Here is a 27,075-nt window from a genome sequence, read left to right as displayed (position 1 = left end):
TCCTAAGAGACTACTAGAGTGGAATTTATAATCTAGAGGCATAATCCTTTTTCATTTTGATATGCAAGTAACATCTGTTTAATTGAGTCCGGTAGCAAGATACACCATCTTATCAAATTTTATAGGGGAGGGAGGTCAGAAATAGATATACTTTTTAATATCTTGCAAAAGCCAATGAAAACAAACCCAACCCTAATAATTTTCCAGATTTTGCTGCTTTTATTGCCCATTCTTGTATCCTAGAAGTTAGCTTTATCTGAACACATCTTTTCTTCTGTAGATACACGTGGCCTAATTCTTGAGAGTTGCATATGTTTAACTGAAATCAGAATTTGGTCTCAATTTTACACTTTCCTTGAAATTCTCTCCCTGTCATGTGCAAGTCTTCGCAGTGTTCTTTAAACTTGATTAACTAGTAACAGGTCATTAGTAAAAGAGTCATATTTTGGTAATAGCCCTCCATACTTTAGGGCATCTTCACTTTAAAAGCAAGTTCATTACCTGCTTTGTTACCAAGTGGATGACACTTCCACCAAGAACTTCTTGAATACAAGAATCTGTATAATACAAATGAATCTGTATTTAGTGAGTTATATCCCACTGTTTTCAAAGAACTTGTAAACATACTTAATCACTTAATCTAATAATGTCTTTAATATAATTTATTTTTGCCTATCATAAAATTAATCCTCATGCACAAGCACATGTACACGTACACACACACACACACGTTGAGTTAGTTTAATCTAGAAGGGGTTCTTCTTGGTACCAGGCTGCATATGTACAGTAGGCATGGTACAGTATTCCTGCCTGGTGAAATGGGATCATACAGTAGCTGATATTTCTATATCTTTTCAATAATTCCATCTCAGGAATGCTATACAACTGCATAGAGTATCTGCAAGTATTTTATCAGATATTGGGCTAAATCCCCAAATTATGTCTATTAAACAGTCATTTGTAGTCTAGGGGATTTCCATGGTTATAACTGAGGACAGAATGTAGTTTATTTTATTTGTGCAATATCAAGGTACTTTCTTGTTAACCACTGACTATTAATAAGCCAATTAGGAGAAGACTGAAGTTATGAATTCAAAACACAAGTTGATATATTTTATCTCTTTACAGTGTTATAGATATTGTCCATCTTTGATCTCCAAGTAGACTCATACACAATAAGACGTCTAATAGAGAGTGATGAAAAAAAGACTGACCTGGAAAGGAGAGTTCTTTGCAATCAGCCAGGTGCCCCAGGAATAAAGAAAATATGTAAGTGGGTTGGTTATTTAGGGTGTTCTCATGTGCAGACAGGCAGCTTTTTCAGTTTCTACCTGTCTCTCCTTCCTTAAATCTCCTTTTTTCCCAAAATTCAATACTAATGTTGGCATATGAGACAATTTTCCTAATATTGTACTCCATAAAAGATACAATCACTTCTCTTGTTTCTATAGAAATCTTGATTTCTATCAGTCTTCCAGTATTTGAACTATAAATAGCAACTGTGTAAAGTGAACCTGGCTATTACTGTAATAAAGACCTTGTGCTATAGGAAATCTACTATTCTTGACTCTAAGTATGGTCACAGTACACTAACTTCTGCATTAATATGTGATATATTTATTTGAAATTTACTGATCCACAGCTCTAGGAGCTTGTCCAAATATGTGTAAAGAATGCATACAATTATAAACTGCACCAATGTCCACAGTTAATAAGACCTAATTGTTATATAAAGTTTTTTGTCAGTAGATCTCAAAGTACTTTACAAAGAGGTCAGTAGCCTAACCCCCATTTTACAGAGGAGAATTGAGTCACAAAGTAGTGAACTGACTTGCCCAGGTCACCCAGCATGTCAGTGGCAGAGCTGGAAATAGAACCCAGATCGCCTTCATCCTAGTCCAGTGTACTACCCAGTAGGCCATGCTCACCCATCTCACGAGAACAGACTTTCACTCCTGACCTACCAATCCTTCAATCTACCTCATCAGATCAACTCTTGGAAAATGAAGAGGATTGAAATGTACCCTGAAGGTCAAGACATTCAGGCTCTGTCAGCAGGGAGCAAATTCCTGTCTTGAGGACCCCACACTGGTAACACTCTTTTGTTACCACTGTCCTGTTTAAATCTGAGGTGGTGTCAGCTTGAATGCCACAGATGAGTTCAGCTGCTGCTATATGACACAAGCAGACAGGTGCTCTCTAAATAAACCAGGGCCCAATCTGTCTCACAAGGTAGCACAATATGCTTCATCAACTCCACTCTTTTCAATGCCTTTTAATCTTCCTTAAAAAATCATTTATGTGACTCAAATTACACTGTGAATTATCCACTTCATTTGTTATCCATCAGGTAAAGTGAAATTCAGAATAATGGTCTCTGCTCAATGTAAAAAAAAAAAAAAAAAAACCCTGAATATTTCCAGCTAAGAGATCCTGACTGTTTTAGTGTGACACTTTATCTGCCCAGCATTGAACTGAGTAGCACTAAGTTGTGGTTTCACTGACAAAACAGCTTTGTTTTTATAGTGGATAACTAATGTGTGTTAATTACATTGCTGTAAAAACATAGTGGAGGCAAAGCACATGAAGTAAACTAGATGATGTCAACCAAGGGCATTGGGTATAGTGCTGATCTATCTACCTAGCCTAGCCCACCTTGTGGTAAACACTACAAATGTCCTGTCTCCACTTACAAAATGTGTGAGGTAATATCCTTTATTGGACCAACTTCTGTTGGTGGAAGAGACAGACTTTTGAGCTTACACAGAGCTCTTCTTCTTCCCTTAGGATTTTAAAGTGACATAACTATCAATATTTGTTATCTCATTGTAAAAGTAACCACTTTTTTGCCAGAGAGGACAAAGCCTAAGTCAACAAGGACAGTGAACATGGGTAGGCATCAAATGGGTGACAACTGGTCATTACAATAGTCAGGCAGGGAAAGGGTGGAATGGCAGAGATAAGCAACTGTGACTCTGCCAAGAATAATATGGACAGACTACAAGGAAACAGAATGTGGTGTAAAACAAGACAAAACAATGTAACAAGCTTTCTAGCTCATCACACTCATCCGACTTACACAGATGTCAAATTATCTGTGTGGCCCACTCTGGTTTCAAAATCATGCTACTTTATCTAAATTATCTTTTGTATTTCTAAGGCATCCATCACAATAGTATTTATCTGCCAGTATCCAAGGATTGTGATAATAGTACTCAATTGTTTCTACTTTTTACTGCTAAATTGTTTTCTCTTTGCTTTTTATTATTGGAATTCACACGGTGAGTAAAAGTGTAGTTCTATAAGCAAAAAGTAGAGTAATGTAGTACATGCAGATGCTGTGGAAGCTTCCAAACTCAGAATTTTACCTTCAGACCTGAAATGTCTTTTGCACTAATGAACCTCTACCCTACACTAAGGCTACTCAAATAGTGTGATCTGATGTTTACTAGGGTCTCGAATGAGAACACACATTTGTGTTTATGACTAACCTAAAGTCTTGACCTTTGGTTCCTAGAAGTGAAAGGGTCACACTCTAAAAGTACTGAATCATTCCTTTCTAAAAGGCTTCTAGTCTGAAATCTGGGGGGATGAAGGGATGGAAGCTTTTTTACCCTGTTTGTTGGCTATCACTGATCCATTTTAAAATTGGATTTCTAGGTTGGAAATAGAAACATTTCAAAGGCTTTTGAAACATAGTTTCTGTAAACACAAACACCCAGTTAACTCTCCACTCTCTTGAAGCAAAATGCTAGTCCTCAGCTATTATAAATTAATTTTATTTATTTCTAATTAAATTTGGTTTTGGTCAACTCAAAAATAGCTTAATCTCCTCAATCTTTATTGTCTCCTATTTCATCTTTGATCTCACTGGATAGCCATACCTTTTAAGAACATAAGAATGGCCATACGGGTCAGACCAAAGGTCCATCTAGCTCAGTATCCTGTCTTCCGACAGTGGCCAATGCCAGGTGTCCCAGAGGGAATGATTCTCTATTGCTGCTCAAGGCTATAGGCAGAAATTCTTCATCATAGACTTCAAACTCTTAGGCTCGTTAAGAATTATTTTAGTATTTTTTTCCCTTGATTACTCTGATCAGCCCAACGTTTCTACCAGGAGTTGAAGCTATGACTTCTTGGAGAAGATGGCAGCTATGATGATGTCTCCATGTGCAAGTCTCCTTGGTGATCAATTTTTTTATCATCTTAACAGCATAGGTGCACCTTTCCAAAATCAATATTCAATTTAATCTCCTCACTGCATATCAGGCCACACAATATTAAGAAAATTTGTATTAAGCTCCTGAAGTCTCCCCACTTTTTGAATCACATCCATTTTCTCTGTTATTTCTTTCCCAGCCCTCAACCTCCTATATTAAAATTACTTTTTCCCTGATAGCACATTACTTTTCTTTTTATGAGGTAAGCAGTCTTTAATAGCAGAGTTGCACTCTGTGTTGGTGAGATGAAAATTATATCTATTTGATACACATATGGCAGCAGGGCCAGTGTATCAAAAAATATGCTCAAATCCCAACACATTAGTTTGTGAAATAATGGACCTATGAATGATATGGAATAATGTCACAGAAAATCAACATTAATATGATCAGGGAAGACTAATTTGGATGTACCAAGCTGTTTCTTTGGTTGGAGGTAGTGACTGCTACTATAATGAAACTCCCCATGTGATGAATTTTTATTTATAAAACAATAGTCACAGATACACATGGAATTTCACAGCTCAGCGATTGTCATCCATCGCTGTTTTATGAGATTGAATCACTCAGGATTAAATAAAACATCTGCCCTGAATATGTGGTAGCTGAAGTTGCTGTGATCTCAGACATAACAGTCAGCCATTCAGCCTCACAAGGAAGGAGAAGGAAAATTAGCGAGTTCTGAAACAGTGAGCTTTAACCAAGGCAGCTGTCAAATCTAGAGCATATATATTTTAGAGGTAAGAATTGACCTTCCAAAACTAATTGCATCTGAGTTCACCACTCCACTAACTCCAAACTTGTATCTATAAAATAAGGTCTGAGTTCCCCGCCTCCCAGAAAAAGGATTTTAAATTGTGTTTTGTATTTATATCTAAGAACTGGAGATGAACAATTAAATGGGTATATGGAACCTACATATAATCAAAACTCACTTGCTGTAATCATTTTGTAAGATCAAAGTGCACCTTGACCATAGGTCATTGGCAACACAACCACAGAATAATTAAATTTAATGCATGTGGTTCTCACCATAGACAATATCACAATATTTTGTATCGCTTTGTTTATGTAAACAATCACAAAACACCGTAGAGAGCTAAATATTGTAGCCCCATTTTTTTAAATGAGTCTGCAAAAAGTGTGGCTATATCTGTCCATTCAAAGCACGTGTGTTCATTTAAGTCTTGACTGCATGCATACTTATGTGCACCTGCACTTTTGCATACAGTTTTAAAAATCTGGACTCATAGTTGTAATGTTAATATAGATAATAATAGAGGCAGATAAAAAGTATAACAATAGAAGTGGAACAATGTTCTCAGACTAGAAGATTATGGAGGTGGAGTTAGATAAAGTTATTACAGATGACAGGAGCTAGAGGAGAAGATATTTGCACCTGTGGTGGTAAGAATGTGATAGGGTAAAGGAAGATAACATGAACGATAACATGTAGTGAAGCAGGAAAAGAAACATGTAGATCTATGTTTATTATGATCAAGAGACAGAAAGAAATATTAGATGAAGCCTACAGTTCATTAAGGCTTCCTATTTTTTGTTTTTACCTGGTATTTAATGGTAGAAAATACTCAAAATAGATCAGCAGGACTGACCATTAAATACTAGTTTAAGTCAGGTTTCTTCCCTTACTCCAGCTGAAACATTCCTGTTACTGTCAATCTCACTGTGGGAAGTAATGCAGGTGTCTTAGCAAGGGGGACATATATGGGCCTGGTCTTGATCTTACACTGGTTTTATACAAGTTTGCATTGTCTTCAAAGACACAGTGCTGTAACTAGGGTGACCAGAGAGCAAGTGTGAAAAATCAGGGCACTGTTTTTTTGCTGGGGTGGGGGTATAGTTGTGCATATAAGGAAAAGCCTCTAATATCAGGACATCTGATCGCCCTGGCTGTAACTGGGAAGAGAATCAGGCCCATGGAATGGAAGAGGCATTAAACCGCATATGAGAAACAAACAAACAAAAACCCCTCCCCTATGACAACAATAAGACAAAAAAGTTATACTGCTAACAATAGCATATCCTATTTGTACTAGGATTGCAGTGCTTTAAACTTTAATTATTTAAAATAATTTGTAATACCTTTTTTGAGCCCAACAAGTTGTGCAGCTCAATAAATACCTTCAACTGAACTGGAGATGCCCTGGTAGGCTTTTTTTCTCCTCATATATACTGCTTTTAGCTCTTAACTTCCTGAAACCAAACCAGGACACAACACAACCCTTGTTCCAAATTCAAAAACTTTAAGGTTTCTTGCAGTTTGCTTTTAGTATCTAAAATCATCTCAATATTCAAATCCTGCATTTCTCTTTCAGATCTAAATCCTGAACACCTTATGAAATGTCAGTGAAAATGAAGGGATAGTCAGAGAGTTGATGATCTGATAGACCCATTAAACAGTCCCTCTCAGTTCACTTTCAACTGTTTCTTCTACCCTCAAACTAGATAAAAAATATTCCCCAGTTCCCTTGTAACTTATATTACACAAACTTTTAAACCAAGAGAGAAAACCCATAACCATTTAAAACAATTTTATCATAAATGCAGCTACTAAACTATTACTAAAGTTTCACTAAGCTAAACCACAACTTCTCTACCGCACCATCTTGTGACATTAGCTGCAATCTAGCAAATCATTTAGACTCATGTTAACCTTTAAGAGTAAGTAGTCCCATTGACTTTAATTGGATTATTCACACACAAAGTTAAGCACCTGATTAAGTGCTTAGTGGGATAGGGGACACTGAGAGTTGTCATTAGATCTAAGCTTCTAGAATTTTCCCAGTAACACTTCTACAACCTTATAAAAGCTGTTTGGACTCATGTAGCCCAGAGATAGATAAAGCAGCCTCAAGACAAATGCTATTACACACCTCTTTATTCATGCACACAATAAAAAGTTGTTAATACAAAATAGGGGTATAATTAAAATTCTCAAAAATATTATGTCATAAATAAATTCCTTTACTTCCAGTACATTTAATCCAAATTCTTCAATCAAAGGGAAAATCCCCAGTCACTACAGTTCTCTTCACAAACCTGGGAATTGAGTTAAACTAAAAACATTTCCTGTGTCCCTAGCTGAAATGCCATAATACTTTCCTGGCTAGCCCCATGCAGGGGGAGGGGGGCAGGGGGAGTACCTCTTCTAGTTTAAACTTTAAGATCAAAACTTTGCTAAAAAAATTCTTTGCTATGAAGAAAAAACAGTACTGGGGGAAGGGAAAAAAACAACTCTAGAGAATGTTTTTCCCAAATGAAGTTTTTTTATTGCAAGTACAAGCGGGGCCTAAATGCCCACAGGTAGATTGTGTATTCCTGCTTCACCACCACAAATGGGCCCAACAAAATCACTTTTCTAAGCAACCCAACTGCTGTTTCACTTCTTTTAGCTCTTAGGTAGCAACTCTACCTCAACTCAACCAAATTATACCCTCAGAAAGTTTATTTATTAAAATGTACAAATCTTTGAGTCAAGCTGTATGAAGAGTTCATGGACAATAAGTAGAGTTTTTAAAATCCAAGTACCTCCCCTCCCAACAGCTAGCTGAAACAGTACGATAGGTTCAATCATAGCAACAATATAGGTTTCAGAGTAGCAGCCGTGTTAGTCTGTATTCGCAAAAAGAAAAGGAGTACTTGTGGCACCTTAGAGACTAACCAATTTATTTGAGCATAAGCTTTCATGAGCTACAGCTCACTTCATCCGATGAAGTGAGCTGTAGCTCACGAAAGCTCATGCTCAAATAAATTGGTTAGTCTCTAAGGTGCCACAAGTACTCCTTTTCTTTTAGCAACAACATACAAAATCATGGAGGTGTGAAAGTACCGTTGGTCAATGCTGTAGCAAAGATGCTTTGTGAAGGTTAATAGCAATCTGCATTCCACACAAACTGACTTAAGGAGGATAGGAGAATCATACTGGGATGAGCAGGGGAGAAACTGAGTAGAGAAAGCACCTGGAAAACTGCTTCTTTCCTCACTGGAGCAACTCAACCCAACATGCTTAGAATATAGATTCCCATAAAGAACAGCTCCCCAGGCTGAGGTATTTAAGCTCCTGCACTATGATGAAGCTCATCCCAAGTATACTGATGGTAGTGGGGCAACTGTCCCACTCCTGGCGGAAAGAAGAGTTAAAAGCAGCCCTGGAGAGTGAGAGCAGCTGAGTGAGTAGCTGACCACAGGTGTAGCCAGCTCAATCAGGGTCCAGCTGGCCCTTATAAGAGAGCTGCAGGGCCAGGATGCAGGAGTCTCACTCTAGTCCTGGAATGAGAAGAGCTAGCTGTGTGAGAGCAGAGCAGAGCAGAGCGAGCTCCAGCCTGGTAAACCTCCACACTGCAGGCCTTGGTGAAGGCCTACAAAGGTACTGGGGCTACAGAGGTGCAGCCTGGGAATAGGAAGAGGCAGCTGGTTCAATCTCCTTGCCAATAATGAGTGGCCATGACAGACTGAAGTCTCCCCCAGTGAGCAGGGGGCTACATGATGACTGGCAGTAGCCACTGAGGCAAGGTGGGGATAGGGTTGGGGGTTCCCCTGGGAAGGGAGACCCAGAGTGTGGGGGCACTGACAGGGGGCAGGACCCCAAGGTAAAGGGGCACTAGGGCCCAGGATGGGCATGGGGGCCAGCAGCAGGCGAGACACCAGCCAGGAGGAAGCGCTCCATATGCTGGAGAGCTAATTCCCAAGATGACCAGCAGGAGGCACCATGATGGTGAGTCATTGCTTCGCTACACTGATATTCTATTGAGGTGTGCTATGTATAGACAGCTTTCTAATCATCAATAAAGAGAAAAGACTCCCTCACTGAGGGGTTCACCCTAATTTGGAACACAGTGGATACTAGAACAACTCTTTACCCTGCAAAACATATGATATCCATGACTCTTGTTCCTCTGTTGTGTGTTGCTTTGTCAATATCTTGGTACATGGTCTCTCTCTCTTTGTGACCACCAACACAAATCTTATCCCATTGCCTGGGAGATTAGCCCAGTACAGCTATTCTTGCTCCACTGACAAAATGGTTTGGTGTGCTGAAGACTATGACTATCCTGACATCCATCCTCTTCCTGAGAACTACCTGCCTCTCAATGTTGATGGTGAAAGCATAGAAAATATGTTTTGCCTAGAAGGACTTTTATTGGTTAAATTGCAAAGTTTTAAAGAAATTAAATAGTTAAACTCAAGTAAATAACTTCTGAAATAACAACCTTTATTTCATATAGACTGTGACAGCTTTCCCCCCTAGATATTGTGATTTTTCTCATTACATTATTTTTTCTCTTTAAAATAATTCAGAAATATAAAATATTGATATTCTTATAAAGCCTAGCAGTCAGTTCTAACTTGTAACTGAGCACTTGAATGATTTGTCTCAAAACTCCAAGACTGACTTCAACTCATGATCTCTAAGGTTTTGCACACAAAAACCCAGAAAACAAAATCTTCTCCCATTTTTCTCAGGAGTCAAGATCAGAAAGTTAAAGGTCCCAAGGCATCCCCAGGTGAGACTTCACTGAGTTCATTGGTATTACAAGAGGGAAGAATTTGGCCCAAGATCACTTAAAAAAAAATCTAGATATGGACAAATCAAAGTGAAGTGTATTCTTTACAGCTATTCCAGTGATAATATCTAGTGAGTTTCCTCCAGGGGTGGACATTCATGTATGGGATTCATTTCTTATCCTATGCACCAACAAAAACATTTAACATAATCTAATCTAAAACTATACACATAGTATACAATCACACATTCCTAAACCTCATAGCACAATATATGCTGTTCAGCTCAGTTTCAAACATGGTAGTCTTAATAGTACCTACAAACCCTATGTTTGGATACCACATAATATGCTGATCTATGCACTTGAATACATGCATGATTATACAGGGAGCACAAGAATTAACCAGTGCTTGCTTAACATTGGGTTAACTATAACTTCATTTTAGATTCCCTTTCACATTCCCTTACATGGGTACTCATGGGAAGGACTTGTCAGCGCTTTAACGTAGCTTGTGTGGTCCCGACGCTCTTAAAAAAAAACAAAAAAAAAACACACCTCCACAAGGGGCATGGCTGCCAGCACTGATATTCTGTCTACACCAGGAATCTGCAACCTTTGGCACGCAGCCCGTCAGGGAAATCCGCTGGTGGGCCGGGCCAGTTTGTTTACCTGCAGTGTCTGCAGGTTTGGGTGGTTGCAGCTCCCACTGGGCACAGTTCGCTGTTCCAGGCCAATGGAGGCTGCGGGAAGCAGCGTGGGCTGAGGGATGCGCTGGTGACCGCTTCCCGCAGCACCCATTGGCCTGCAATGGCAAACTGTGGCCAGTGGGAGCTGTGATTGGCCGAACCTGCAGACACTGCAGGTAAACAAATCATCCTGGCTGCTAGCGGATTTCCCTGACGAGCCATGTGCTGAAGGTTGCCAATCCCTGGTCTACACTAATGCTTTACAGTGCTGAAACTTGCTGTACTATAAATTACCAGTGTCGACAAGCCCTAAGAATGGCTGCTTGAGAAAAAGGACACAAATGACATTCAGAAGGTAGGAATGGAACATTTTCTAGTTCCTTCTCTACGATAATAACTAATTTTATTTTCCTTTTATAAATACTATCCCTTGTGATAAATGCCTTGCTGGGTACAGCTAGTTCTCCCTCCCCCTCCACTAAGTCATTTTATCATCTTATATAGATTATAATTTATAAACATTAATATGTTGATATATGCATCAATTATCCCTATATATGCACAATGTAATATGCTAATTTATGTGCTATATTTATACACCCATTTAGAACACTGAAAGGGCAAGATTAATTTTCACTGTCTTCACAATGTCAAATTCTGCTTCAGCAAAAAGTTAAGATAGAGGTTAGATAAACAGTAAGTATAATTTGGGTTACAAACATGTAAATACAGTAGAATATTGATTTTATGAAAACTAAACTTATGAATGACCAATTATACAAACCATTTCTCAAAATAAAAAAAAATACCAACCCCACAACAAAAGTGATGTTGATGAAGAACAAGTCGACAATCCTTCACATGCTGATGCCTGCAATGAACAGGAAATCAGTTTATGCTGGTCTGAAGGACAAGAAGAAAATGACGCAGGGCACAATACTGCAACATATGCACCATACCTCCTGTAACTTTGAGATGTTCAGTTGTATTAACTTTTTGATTTTATCAGCTTCTCAGCCCTCAATTAGATCATAAAAGAGGGGCTTTCCTGTCGTGCTATAACTGTGTGGCGCTTTACAGAATTTTTTTTAAGACAGGATCCCCACTCCAAAGATCTGACAAACATAGTACATAAAGGTAACATAAACAAGAAGGGGGTGAAGATATAAGAGGTGAGAAATAGAGCTGTGTGAAATGTTTCAACAAATAGTTTATCCACCAAAAATGCAGTTTCTGGTCAACCAAAATTTGACTTTTTTTTTAGATGCAAGTTTCATGCTACATTCATAAAGGGTTTAGGTGTCCTTCACAAAACATTGATAGTGGAAGTGGTGGCTTCCCTACCCCAACGTGTTGTTCTCAACTGCCCAGCGGGTAGGGCACTCACTGGAAATGTGGGAGACAGAAGTTCAAATCCCCACTTGAATAGCACTTGGTCGAGAGCAGGGTTCGGCACCTTTCAGAAGTGGTGTGCCAAGTCTTCATTTATTCACTCTGATTTAAGGTTTTGTGTGCCAGTAATACATTGTTAACGTTTTTAGAAGGTCTCTCTCTGTCTATATTATGTAACTAAACTATTGTTTTATATAAAGTAAACAAGGTTTTTAAAATATTTAAGAAACTTCATTTAAAATTAAATTAAAATGCAGATCTTATCAGTTTAGTGCAGTGGTTCTTAACCTGGGGTGCATGCACCCCCTGGGGGTGCGAGATGCCCTTTCTGGGGGACTGAGACATGCAAGATTTTTTTAGAAAGTAAATAACTGAAAACACAAATTAAGCACAAGCACATAAGTACAACTACTTTGTTTCATCAAACCCATGTATTAACATTATATATTTTTAATGATTACTGTAATACACTACAATTAGCTTAAAAATTTAAACTTTGTATAATTTTTGATAAGGGGTGAGAACATATTTTGAGAACTCCAGACCGTCAGCGGGCTGAGCGGGGACAGGCGTAGTGTATTAAATTGCTCCCCATAGTAATGTGCTACTTACAGCTGCCAGTCCTGATGCTCTGAGCGGCGTGGTAAGGGGACAGGGTGGTTGGATAGGCGTGGGAGTCCCGGGGGGCCTGTCAGAGGTGTGGATAGGGGCCGGGGCAATAAGGGGACAGGGAGCAGGAGAGCTTGGATGGGTGGAGGGTTCTGAGGGGAGCAGTCAGGGGGCAGGGGGTCTCAGGAGGGGGTGGTCAGAGGACAAGGAGCCGGGGGTAGGGGTTTGATGGGTCAGGGGTCATGAGGGGGGCAAGTCAGGGGGCAGGAAGTGAGCCAGCTGTTTAGGGAGACACAGCCTTCCCTACTGTTGTGTAATGTATTAAATTTCTCCCCGTAGGAATGAGCTACTTACGGTGTACTACTTACGGCTGCCAGTCCTGATTTGCCAAAAATTAAAAAAAACTGTTTGTTAAACTCAATGCAAAACTTTTTTCAGAACTGCCAGTGAACTGAAAATTCAATTATTTGCATAGTTCTATGGATACCTAAAACAATGAATAATGTGAAACATACAGTAGCAAGATCTGACGTTTTAAGTGGAGATTGAGCTTGAGTCAAAGAGGAAGTCACAGCGTAGGGGAAGAAGTCAATGGTGGAAAGTAAGTGGCATAGAAGGAGAAAGTATAATTTGTTGGCTAACAAACAAGGAGGCAACTAGAACAAACATCCTGGAAGCAAACTTGGATCTACTGTGTATGTAGGTTAAGGAAGGGTAAGTAATACTTAATGCTAACAAACAAAGGGAGTTTGCACTGGTTTGAACACATCAAAGAGAGAAGAGGAGTTTTAAAGTATATAAAACCTTGAATGGAGCACACAGCATGAACCTGTGCTACACAACATAGATAAGTGGGCAAAGACTTAAGTGGGAACTAAAGAAAAACAAAATTAGAAGCAGAAGGCAGGAAACTTTTTATTATTTATTATTATTTAAGAGAATCATCTGTGCCTAGAATGACCTGAGAGGGATGATAGAGGAAAGCACACTGAAATCATTAAAAGCAATTTTCTAACTGGCATTTTAGAGGAAGGGAGAATGAAAGGGGATTATAATGGACTGAATGGTGTGGAGACATTCACAAAGAAAAAAATCCTCACCTTAGGGAAATGGGAGTATGATGTTTATAAAAATGGTTCTGTGGCTTTATCAATTGGATTTCTACATGGAATACACATTCCTGTTGCCCCCGGGGGTCTTCATTCAGCTCTGCACGGACAATCTACATCAGATGTGGTGCAGCAGGTAGAACTGCTGCAATCACCCTTCACTAGTGTGAGCGGATCGTAACTGTAGCTGAGCCCTCACAGGAAACTCACTGGAGGGGGCTGCTCTCTAGTGCTTTCTTGCATTTCCTACCACATCAGCCACATCTACTTTGTACGTCACACCAAACAGCACTGCATTCTGGAATGCAGTATGGGCTGCAGATGGAAAGTGCCCCTGTGAATCTGCAGCAGGAAATGCAGCTAATGCTGCTACCCGTAGGAACTATTTGGGCATAAGTGTGCATGCAGTGAATGTGAGGAATAATATCTGAGGAGACTGGTAAGAGTGAGGAGCAGTGAGAAGGATGGAAGGGACTGTATCTGTCCAGACATGCAGGAGTCGCAAGGTGGGAAGGAAAGGACAACAATCTAGTTCTAAATGTTAGTGCCCAAAAGGAGAATCTCCCTCAGCTCTTGTAAAAGACCAGGCCCATATATGTCTCCTTTCCTAAGACACCTGCATTGCTTCCCACGGTGAAATTGACAGTAACAGGAATGTTTCAGCTGGAGTAAGGGAAGAAACCTGACTTAAACCAGTATTTAATGGTCAGTCTTGCTGATCTATTTTGTTCTGCACTGCACTTTGTTCTATCTTCTCATCAGAAATGCTGTGAGAGGAATATGGAGGGACCCAGACATTTCCTTTGCAATGGACGGAGTAGAATATGGTCCTTCAAGGAGAATAAGGAGAAGCCAGTCTGCTGGACTTTTTTTAAACCTAAACCAACGTAGACATTACTCACAACTCACCTGTAAGAAAAACTGATCTGTGGTAGTGCTTCCAAGCAAGGTCATTGTTGTCTGCAGGGATCAGTTGGGTATGGACAGGTAAACATATAAAATAGGATCAGTTGTTATAAAGCAGTTAAACTACTAATACATTACTCCCTAAAATAAATAAATACAAAGTAAATTGTCTGTAAACTGACAGTTTGAGACAGCTATGTACCCATTGTGTGACACATGTCTTGTGCCCCATATAGGTGCTAAAGCTGCTGAGAGAGACACTAAGGACAAAATGATGCCCTCTCCTCTATAGTGGTACAGAACACCTGTCATAATTATAAAGGGAAGGGTAAACACCTTTAAATCCCTCCTGGCCAGAAGGAAAAACCTGTAAAGGGTTAAGAAGCTAGGATAAGCTTGCTGGCACCTGACCAAAATGACCAATGAGGAGACAAGATACTTTCAAAGCTGGAGCGGGGGGAGAAACAAAGGTTCTCTCTGTCTGTGTGATGCTTTTGCCAGGAACAGAAAAGGAATGGAGTCTTAGAACTTAGTAAGTAAGCTAGCTAGATATGCATTAGATTCAGTGTTGTTTAAATGGCTGATAAAATAAGCTGTGCTGAATGGAATGTATATTCCTGGTTTTGTGCCTTTTTGTTACTTAAGGTTTCGCCCAGAGGGATTCTCTGTTTTGAATCTGATTGCCCTGTAAGGTACTTACCATCCTGATTTTACAAAGGTGATTCTTTTACTTTTTCTTCAACTAAAATTCTTTGTTTAAGAACCTGATTGCTTTTCCATTGTTAAGATCCAAGGATTTGGATCTGTGCTCACCTATGCAAATTGGTGAGGATTTTTATCAAGCCTTCCCCAAGAAAGGGGGTGTAGGGTTTGGGAGGATTTTGGGGGAAAAGACATTTCCAAGTGGGCTCTTTCCCTGTTATGTATTTGTTAGATGCTTGGTGGTAGCAGCAATAAAGTCCAGGGGCAAAAGGTAAAATAGTTTGTACCTTGGGGAAGTGTTAAGCTTATTTTTACCAGCTAAGGTTAGGGGTTTTTTCATGCAGGTCCCCACATCTATACCCTAGATTTCAGAGTGGGGAAGGAACCTTGACATGGTGGCAGAGTGGTGGGATTAACTTGAAATCATTTTGAGGTTTTTTTGAACCAGAAGCACAGATTTAATTTTTTTTTTCCTTTTGGGCTGCTGGAAAGCAGGTTTTCAGCTGAAAGCAGTTAGAGGTTTTTTGTCTCTGCTTGGGGGCCAGAGCAGAGACAAAAGGGAATTGTCTTTCATGAGCTGGAGATTTTTCTACCTAAAGGCAGAGTTGTTAACCTCCTGCAGGGAAATTCACAAGTCTTCACAGACCTGAAGTTCTTTTTTACCTAAGAGCAACTAGAGGGGTTTTCTGTCTATTTGCCTGGAGACAAAGGTGTTAGTTTTTGTTTTAAGGACTTTTCTGTAGGCTGACAATCACTATCAGAGAATATAGGTATCCTATTACAGCACAGCAAAATTTTACAAGCCAAGTTTTTCTTTTTTATTTTATTTCTAACTCTCTCGGGTGTAAAGTTAGTTAAAAATAGAGGCAAACATGACTGACAGGTCAAGACAGAAACAGCCAAAGAGGCTGCTCACAGGAGAGCTATGGAGGCAAGGGAAAAAGAGGAAGCATGAACTGGAGTTGGAGAAGGTAAGGGCTGAGCAGAATCTACTGGATAACCCCAACAATCCTTCCCCAATAATCCACAAATGGGAGTGACTATGTCCACAGTATGATGAATCCAGTGATATTGCTGAATATTTTCTCTCGTTTGAGAGACTGTGCACTCTCCATAAAATTCCTGAAGCTCACAAGATGACCACATTGGTCACAAAATTAACTGGAAGAGTTCGGGACATATTCAGTAAGATGCCTATTGATGGGGCTTCTGACTATAATTTCAAGTATTTGGTTTTAAAGCAATTTCAAATTATATCTGAAACACACAGAGTAAAATTTCAAACCCTTAAGAGAGGGCCTGGACTAAGTAATGTGGCTATCTAAACCAGATGAAGGATCTGTTAGATAAATGGGTCCAAGGAAGGGGTGTCACTAGGGTCCAAGGTCTAGTCAGGAACATGGACTTTTGCAGTCTATGATGATTATCTCATCCCCATGCTGTTGGGGGAAGACTTGGCCAATTATGTGAAGCTAGCCAAGAGGGTGGGAATAGTCATCTGCAGCCAGTCTAAGCAAGCAGTCACGCCTTACTCTGTTCCAGAAACTTCTACCAGGACCCGGTTGAGATGACCCCAGGCCAACATCTGCAACAGCAGTAGTGGATCCAGTCCCAGAAACCAAGACAGAGCCAGTCCCGGAACCAGTAGCAGCCGATAACCCTACACAAGAGGCTCAGCCAGAGCCTGAACCCCAACATAGTGCACCAGCGGAGAGCGGTTCACAGTCAACAGAAACAGCGCCATCCCCTCTATCGCTTCCAGAGGGACCAAGCCTAGGTCCAGAATCCAATGAGGAACTGATGTCTCCAGCATCAAGGGAACAGTCCCAGACCGAACAGGAAGCAGATGAAAGCCTCCAGAGAGCTTGGACGGCAGCACGGAGCAACCCACTGCCTCTCAGCTCTTCTAATCGATCCAGGTTTGTTGTAGAAAGAGGACTTTTATACAAGGAAACTCTTTCTGGTGGACACCAGGAAGACTGGCATCTTCAGAGACAGTTGGTAGTTCCAACTAAGTACCGGGTCAAGCTCTTGAGCTTGGCCCATGATCATCCTAGTGGCCATGCTGGGGTGAACAGGACCAAAGACATCTGGGGAGGTCATTCCACTGGGAGGGAATGGGCAAGGATGTTTCTTCCTATGTCCGGTCCTTTGATGTATGCCAAAGAGTGGGAAAACCCCAAGACCAGGTCAAAGCCCCTCTCCGGTCACGCCCCATCATTGAGGTTCCATTTCAGCTAGTAGCTGTGGATATTCTGGGTCCTTTTCTGAAAAAGACACCCAGAGGAAAGCAGTACATACTGACTTTCATGGATTTGTGCCACCCGATGGCTGGAAGCAGTAGCTCTAAGCAACACCAGGGCTAAAATTGTGTGCCAGGTGCTAGCAGACATTTTTTGCCAGGGTAGGTTGACCCTCCAACAAATCACAGATTCAGGAACTAATTTCCTGGCAGGAACTATGGAAAGCCTTTGGGAAGCTCATGGGGTGAATCACTTGGTTGCCACTCCTTACCATCATCAAACAAATGGCCTGGTGGAGAAATTTAATGGGACTTTGGGGGCCATGATACATAAATTCATAAATGAGCACTCCAATGATTAGGACCTATTGTTGCAGCAGTTGCTCTTTGCTTACAGAGCTGTACCACATCCCAGTTTAGGGTTTTCACCATTTAACCTTGTATATGGCCGTGAGGTTAAGGGGCCATTACATCTGGTGAGCAGCAATGGGAGGGGTTTACACCTTCTCCAGGAACTAAGATTCTGGACTTCGTAACCAACCTACAAAACACACTCCGAACCTCTTTAGCCCTTGATAAAGAAAACCTACAGGATGCTCAAAAAGTGCAAAAAGCCTGGTATGATAAACATGCCAGAGAGCATTCCTTCAAAGTAGGAGACCAGGTCATGGCCTTAAAGGTGCTCCAGGCCCATAAAATGGAAGCATCGTGGGAAGGGCCATTCACGCTCCAGGAGTGCCTGGGAGCTGTTAATATCTCATAGCATTCCCCACCTCCAACTGAAAGCCTAAGGTGTACCATATTAATTCTCAAAAGCCCTTTTATTCCAGAGAATTAAAGGTTTGTCAGTTTACAGCCCAGGGAGGAGATTACGCTGAGTGGCCTGAAGGTGTCTACTATGAAGAGAAAAGTGCTAGTGGCATGGAAGAGGTGAACCTCTCCATGACCCTTGGGCGTATGCAGCGACAGCAGATCAAGGAGCTGTGCACTAGCTACACGCTGATGTTCTCAGCCACCCCAGACTCAGACTGACTGAACGGACATACCGCTCTAGTGACACAGGTAATGCTCACCCAATTAAAGTCCAACCTTACTGGGTGTCTCCTCAAGCTAAAACTGCTATAGAACAGGAGATCCAGGATATGCTACAGAGGGAGGTAATCTGCCCCTGTGGCAGTGCATGGGCATCTCCATGGTTCTAGTTCCCAAACCAGATGGGGAGATACATTTCTGCTTGGACTACTGTAAGCTAAATGCTGTAACTTGCCCAGACAACTAGCCAATGCCATGCACAGATGAACTATTAGAGCAACTGGGACGGGCCCAGTTCATCTCTAACTTGGACTTAACCAAGGGGTACTGGCAGGTACCACTAAATGAATCCGCCAAGGAAAGGTCAGCCTTCACCACACATGTTGGGCTGTATGAATTTAATGTACTCCCTTTCAGGCTGCAGAATGCACCCACCAAAGACTTGTCAATGGTCTCCTAGCAGGATTAGGAGACTATGCAGTTGCCTACCTTGACAATGTGGCCATATTTTTGGATTCCTGGGCAGAACACCTGGAACATCTACAAAAAGTCTTCAAGTGCATAAGGGAGGCAGGACTAACTGTTAAGGCTAAGAAGTGTCAAATAGGCCTAAACAGAGTGACTTACCTTGGACACCAGGTGGGTCAAGGAACTATCAGCCCCCTACAGGCCAAAGTGGATGCTAGCCAAAAGTGGCCTGTCCCAAAGTCAAAGAAACAGGTCCAATCCTCCTTAGGCTTGGCCAGATATTACAGGCAATTTGTACCACAATACAGCCAAATTGCCACCCCACTGACAGACCTAACCAAAAAGAAACAGGCAAATGCCATTCAGTGGACCAAAGAGTGTCAGAAGGCCTTTAACAAGCTTAAAGCGACACTCATGTCTGACCCTGTGCTAAGGGCCCCAGACTTTGACAAACCGTTCCTAGTAACCACAGATGCGTCTGAGCGTGGTGTGGGAGCAGTTTTAATGCAGGAAGGACCGGATCAAGAATTCCACCCTGTAGTGTTTCTCAGCAAGAAGCTGTCTGAGAGGGAAAGCAACTGGTCAGTCAGTGAAAAAGAATGTTATGCCATTGTGTACGCTCTAGAAAAGCTACGCCCATATGTTTGGGGACAGCATTTCCACCTGCAAACTGACCATGCTGCTCTACATTGGCTTCATACCACCACGGGAAATAACAAAACTTATTCAGCGGAGTTTAGCTCTCCAAGATTTTGATTTTGACATCCAACACATCTCAGGAGCTTCTAACAAAGTGGCTGATGCACTCTCCCAGGAAAGGTTCCCAGAATTAATTGGTTAAAATCGTCCTTGAGATGTGGAAAATATTGTTAGTCTTTATATACTTGGTAGTATATTTAGAGGTGCATGTGTCTTAACTCTGTTTTCCCCTAGAGCTCCACGAAGAAATCAGTCAGCGTTTCACCCTCTATGATTTGGGGGGGCGTGTCATAATTATAAAATATAAAGGTAAACCCCTTTAAATCCCTCCTGTCCAGAGGAAAAACCCTTTCACCTGTGTAGGGTTAAGAAGCTGGATAACCTTGCTGGCACCTGACCAAAATGACCAATGAGGAGACAAGATACTTTCAAAGCTGGAGCAGGGGGAGAAACACAGGTTCATTCTGTCTGTGATGCTTTTGCCAGGAACAGAAAAGGAATGGAGTCTTAGAACTTAGTAAGTAATCTAGCTAGATATGCGTTAGATTCAGTTTTGTTTAAATGGCTGATAAAATAAGCTGTGCTGAATGGAATGTGTATACCTAGTTTTGTGCCTTTTTGTAACTTAAGGTTTTGCCCAGAGGGATTCTCTGTTTTGAATCCGATTACCCTGTAAGGTATTTACCATCCTGATTTTTACAAAGGTGATTCTCTTAATTTTTCTTCAATTAAAATTCTTCTTTTAAGTACCTGATTGCTTTTCCATTGTTAGGATCCAAGGATTTGGGTCTGTGTTCACCTATGCAAATTGGTGAGGATTTTTATCAAGCCCTCCCCAGGAAAGGGGATGTAGGGTTTGGGAGGATTTTTGGGGGGAAAGGCGTTTCCAAGCGGGCTCTTTCCCTATTATGTATTTGTTAGATGCTTGGTGGTGGCAGCAATAAAGTCCAGGGGCAAAAGGTAAAATAGTTTGTACCTTGGGGAAATGTTAACCTAAGCTGATAAAAATAAGCTTAGGGGGTTTTCATGCAGGTCCCCACATCTGTACCCTAGAGTTCAGAGTGGGGAAGGAACCTTGAGAACACCTCTTTCCAATCCCACCCCCTAGGCACCAGTAAAACAGGATTCAAGACAGCACTAGGCAGAGGACACAGACTAATGCACTACAGCCTCAAGAGGGTATGAACTTCAAGCATAGCTTGGCCTGCAAAACATGATATCCCTGTATGACTGCAACACAGCAGCTGGTGCCAAAAAGGGCTCGCTCTTCTTTTTGAGCAGTAATACAGAGCCCGATCCTAAGCCAATTAATGACTTCAATGGGTTTTGGATTAGTCCTAAAACACAGTACACAACACATACCCAACCTGTTCTCTGCCTCTGAGTCATCCTGTCTGCAACTGGCTGGATAGTAAAGGGACCCTCAATACTGCCATTATTGTAAGGGCAGGACCTTGCCCTACATCATAAAAAAGAGGCGAGAACTCTATAGTACTCCTTCCCACCCTTCCTTCAAATAATGAGACTATTCAAGCTAACGTACACAACCCTACAATGCAGGCTCATCACTCCAAGGTTAATTGAAATGTGAGTAGAATACAATACGCTGAGCGCAGGATCCTTTTGTACGTTTATTGCTTTTCTCGTGACAATCAAAATGACATATTTTTAGCTCCTTTATTCATTTAAGGAACACAACAGGACATTTCAAGAACAAAACAGGTCATCATTTTTCATTGACTTATTTACTCAACTTTTTTTAAATTCAATTGAGTACAGTTGGGGAATTTTTATTCAGCATGAAACATTTATTGAGCTCAGTACATAAGATAGAGAAGAAGATGCTATGGGCTGAAATAAACTAACCTCTTGTACTACTTGGGCATTCTTGATTCACTCTATGTATAAATTTCAACTGCATAAACACTCACATATACTAAACATACACACTCAAGCACAAACTGCTGAAAGACAAGCTTACTGAATAGACTCAACAGAGTATTTTCACATACCTCAAAGAGATTTATTCTATCATCAGTCAGAGTAAATCAATATTTATGTCAGCTAAGAAATCTGACTAATGTTAGAATTTGTTGAATAGGCAACTGAATCTTAGATACAAAATTAAATAAAAGTAATACACGGCAGGTAATAAATACAGCAGGTACAACAGAAACCACTTCAAAGGAAGATCTATCTCCTTGTGGCTCTTTCAAACTGCAAGACAGATCTTTGAACAGTGCAGAAACATTTAATGCCCTGTAATTACCAGTCATAATCCTTTATCACGATTTATTTTTTCTCTCAATATTTATGTAATTTTTAAAAACATTAGGGTCATCTTGCAATTGTGTCCCAAACACAGCTCTGTGAAGTCAAAGGGACCCATGCAGTAGAGGTTCAATTACCTTACACTGTTCCACCACTTATTAAGTTAAGATCTAACTAAAGGTATTTAGGTGCCTAAAGATTCTTATTTGTTCCTAGTGGGATTTTGAAAGCACATAGGCACCTAACTTCCATGTATTTCAATGGGAGTTAGGCATCTAAACACATTTGTAAATTCTCCTAGATGCCTAATCTGCATCTTTAGATATCAAATACCCTTTTATCCCAATTTGACATGGAGAAAAAAAATAAATCTCAAAAAATTTCACAGGATGGGAAAACTATTTCCTGCCCAGCTCCAGTATAATATCTGCCTGTTCAAATGCAATCAAGTTAGAAAAATTGAGTGATCAACTATAAGAATAAAGGGGAGAGAGGTAGGGAAAGGTAAGCAGGGGTCTAAGAAGGATCTTGCTAAAAACACCATGGGGAGGGGGAGACTTATGAAGCTTTTGTAAGTGGGGGAAAGAGAAACTGAGATGGATTTTTAAGGAAAAGAGGGACAGGTAAACCTTATTTCTAGGTGTTCACAATTTCTCTTCTCAGTTAGCATTTTATTCCAATATCTTCCTTATTGCTAAATTTAAGCTCTCAGATGGGCAGTTTCCTAGTTCTTCCTTCAATCTTTTCTTAAATATTGACAATTTATTAAGTTTTACCCATTTCCTCTTGTTTCCAAAGAAGATCGTAATATATCACAATTTCATTCACCATTTCCTGAGGAAATCAGAGCTAGATCCTGTCTGGCCTTGCTGTTTTCTCAGCTGTCACTCTATAAATCTTTTTATCGTTTCTTGATTTTCTAGCAAAATGTCTCCTCCTCTTAGCAAACATATGTTGGTTTATAGACAAAGTACTGTAAGCAGTTAATTATTTTTTTATGCGGTGTTTTAGTACATCCTACAAGGTTTGCCATTGACATCTTAGTCCTTTTGTAGTTTCAGCTTTTTTTTTAATTTATAATTTTCTAATACCTTTCTTAGCCTTCATTGCCTTACATACCTGCTTGATCATCCACACTGGTCCTTTTCACACTCCCAGTAAACACATGCATACCCTTGAATATACACTAATCAATCATCCAACAGTTCTTCCTCTTTTGTGTTGTTTCTCTATTTAATATTGTCTCATGGATTGCCATGGCCCCCTTTATCTCATCAAACCCCCTCCTAATCCACCGTCCCCCTATCCCCTCTCCCTCCCCCCTCCCCGCTAACCCATTTCCCATCAACAGCTCCTGCATTCCATACTTGACTTTTCAGCACCTCCCGCTGTTCCAGATGTCACTTCTTTAGATACTGTAGCTTTGCTAACAAACACAGTTTACTCAAGACTGTCAACTCACTGCTGTCACAGACCAGTACAATGCAGAGACAGAGGCTCAAGAAATGATACAGTTGTGAGATTCATTACAAAGCTAAATGAGCTCTTTGTCATTTAAATAGATAGGAGACACTGACATTAAAATATGGTTCATTAAAAGTGAATTTGAGTCTTGTCATTCACAGTACCAAAACATCTGTAGATGATCTAATTCGTACTGGAGTGCCTTAAAAAATATTTGATCTTCTAACTAAACACTGGGGATTTGGCAAGTAAAAGGCTGCAGCTTTTCTACTGCTATATATTTGGAGAGGATTTATTGCTTTGAATTCCACAGTACCATCAACCAAGAGACCCCCTGGACTGAGTTCTTGTCCCTGTTAACATGTTATTATTCCTAAAAGCAACACATTCCAGGAAAACATTGCAAATTGTTTGCTTGGACAAATATTGACAATTAGTCAAGGCAAATAAGTAGTTAAATAGCTCAGCTGTCCTCTATCCTTTTCCCAGATTCGTCATTTCTGTCTAGATAAGAAAACGAAAAGCCCAAGTCAGGGAAGAGACATACGGGAAATGTGCAAGAGAATCCTACAGATAGGTATGTCATGGAACTGTCTTTTCTTGTCCTTGCATCTCAAAAATACTGAGAGATCTAGTCTAAATATCATTTTATTCTTCTTCTGTATTTTGAAAGGCTGATGTTATTTACATGGTGTTCCATATCACACTTGACCTTCACATTTTATATTCCTACGTAGCATCTCCGTGAAGCATAAAGTGGCAGCTCCTGGATAAAGTTAAGCAAACATTTTAAACACTTTTGTGAAGAGCTGGCAAGCAAACTCAAAGAACCTTTACTGCATGACAACCAAGTTCTCAATGCGCTTGTGTGCCAGCCAATGTCCCCTACCCATTAAGAAAAATACTTAAGCACATATTTGTGCAATGTGTAAGTACATTAGCAAGGAAAAACATTTCCAAGGAAAGCGATGAGACCAGGTTTGTAAGCTGGGAGAATTATGCTGAAAATAAGTGCCAGGCATGTACAATACCTGTGCAATTATGTGCTTATTTTACACATACCGTTACCATTATTCATGAATGTAGCTGAAACCATTTACACAAGCTGTACATAGATAATGATCAAGGACTGAGACTATAACCAGGGACAAAATCCAGCTTTAAAAATTAACAGTGCCATCTTAAAGCTAGATATTTTAAGGTCTAATTTTCATAAAATAAGGACTACTATCTATAATGCAGCTACTTTTGTACATACATTTACTGCAAAACTGGAGCTATTCTGTGCATATATACCTAGATCCTGTAGATCGTCATCCCTGAATTTAACATGCACCTGAAGTAAAGGCACATGCAAAAATAGGCCTCTTTTTAAATATCAGGCCCTTAACCTGGCAGCCTCCATTAGAAATGTTGTAAGTTCACATTCAGTCATCATTTTCAGTGTGATCCCTTATTTATAGGATTTTATAAAAAAAATCTTATGGGAAATGTGCTCTAGGCTAAGCTTGGTGCTCAGGACCTCAGCCCAGAGCAGTTTTTAAAATTTAAAAATAAAGCAAACCACCTCCACTTTTTTAAAATGCTTATTGAGAAAGATTTAACATAGTTTATAAATCATTAATGTACAAGTCTCAGAAATACAATGTCAAATATTAGTGCATCCATTTTTGTTCAGACACTTTACACAAGACAGAACAGAAAGCAGATTACTAGTCTGGGATGCTCATAATGTTCCTGTCAATTAAGATTTTTTTAACCATGAAACAGTTTAGGTAATTAAATAATGGATGTTTTTATCTTAAAAAAAAATCTGATACCAAAAGAGTTATGTTTGCCTTTCATATCAGTCCTGTTTGTGCTTCACTTTAACATACCCTACTTCAACATCCCACCTAACTCACACGGAATCTTACATCTCAAATTCTACCACTAAATTCAACTCAAGGAATAAGGTCCCACTCCATGTAAAAATAAAAAATAAAACTCATTCTGAAGAGAGTCAGAGAAATTAAAGCAACTGCTATATACTTTGCATGCCAAGTCAATTATTTTTAAACAACATTTATTGCATGTTAATCTTTGAGCTCTGCCACTTTTCAAATGTGCCAATATGCAAGTTTTAAAGTCTTGCTGTAATCTCAATAAGACAAAACACTTCACACTGGTAAGCTAGGATCAGGTGCTCTCTCAAAATGCAGAAACATATATCTGATCAAAATAAGTTAATTGGACAGTTAACTTCAAGAGATTTGCCCCAGTGTAACTGAAATCAGAATGTGTCCCTTTCAATCATATATTTATCATGAAGTTAATTCCAGTACGTTTCTGAACGTGTAAATATATCTTTTCCTAGTGTTTGAGAACACTTGCTTCTATATCACTGGACAAAGGAAGAAGTTAAATTGTTCAATATCTCTTCTTAACGTTTCACACAATATGACTCCCTATTGATTTTCCTGCTGATGTTCTGATGGGGTACAACAGAAAGAAACAAGTATTTTATGATTTACTAAAGTAAGTAAACACTCATACACTGAAAGTACAGAATAAGACCTTGGAAGAACAGTAGCAAAGAAATGTAAAGAATCACCACGATCACTGGTTTTATTGTCAGCAAAAGTACTGGGTCAAATTCTTAGCTGAAATCAACTGGAGCTATGCAGATTTACACCAGCTGCAGATTTGCCCCATTCTGTGTAAATGTTAGAAATTGTCTTACAAAAAGTAAGAAATCTGATTTTAGCATTACTAAATGTTCCCTATTCAAGTCTAAAGTGGTTAACCTCTGGAATTTGTCTATAATTATTGTGAAGGGCCAAATTGTGTCCAGACCTTACATGGGTGTTTGAGATGGGAAGGCGGGACAAGGAGGTTTCCTTTTCCACTTGCCCGATTTGCAGAAAGGGCAGGCACACGTTCAGCCCCTACACTCAATTGTTTAATCCTAGGGCCTCTGGAGCTACAATTGAGCCCAAAAGAAGTGGAGACATTGGGGTGGAAAAAGTCCCCTTGCATGCTGGACATCAAAATGGAACTGGTATCCAAAGGGGAGAAAGCAGCACTCTGGAACAGGTTACTGAATGTGCTTGCTTTCTCTGAATGCTAGGGAGCTCGGAGTGTAATCCTGTCCCTAGAGGCAGTGTGGCTCTGAATCAATCCTCCTTCTGGGTCAGGTGAAATTTATACAATCAATACCAAAGAAAAATAGCCAATAATTGGTAACATTCTGACAACAGCAATAAAAGCATGACCATATGCATGATAGACTTGATCCAAATCCCACTCAAATCATTGTGAGTCATCCCAGTGAGTTCAGTGTGCTTTGGATCAGGCCCTATGTGTAACGTGCAGTTCTGAAAACAGTATTTATTAGACTGCTCTCTCATGCCTTGTTTGTTTTTAATACTCCTTTCTTCCTTGACTTTTCTGGTGGCCGAAAGAACAGCACATTAAAAAAAACAAATTTTAAGGAGATATTACAGACATATGCACACAGAAAATCTTCCTTTGAATTAATGCAGAGGAAGTTGGAAGAATGATATATTTTTATTAACTATAATTTGTTTTTACGTTTTCAAAATAAGTTTAGAAACGTGTGAAAATAGTATGGGCTACTGTTTGCAAACTGACCAATAGTACAATTACTGAGAGCACTAATCCATCTTCAGAATTATTATTTGTATTACAGTAGTGTCAAGAGCTGCCCAAGACAAGATCAGGGTCCTATTAGGTTAAGCAGTGTGCAAA

The sequence above is a fragment of the Lepidochelys kempii genome, chromosome 8 (assembly GCF_965140285.1).
Source record: "Lepidochelys kempii isolate rLepKem1 chromosome 8, rLepKem1.hap1, whole genome shotgun sequence".
Classification (NCBI taxonomy): Eukaryota; Metazoa; Chordata; order Testudines; family Cheloniidae; genus Lepidochelys; species Lepidochelys kempii.
The sequence above is the reverse complement of the archived record's forward strand: the minus strand, read 5'-3'. Positions refer to the sequence as shown.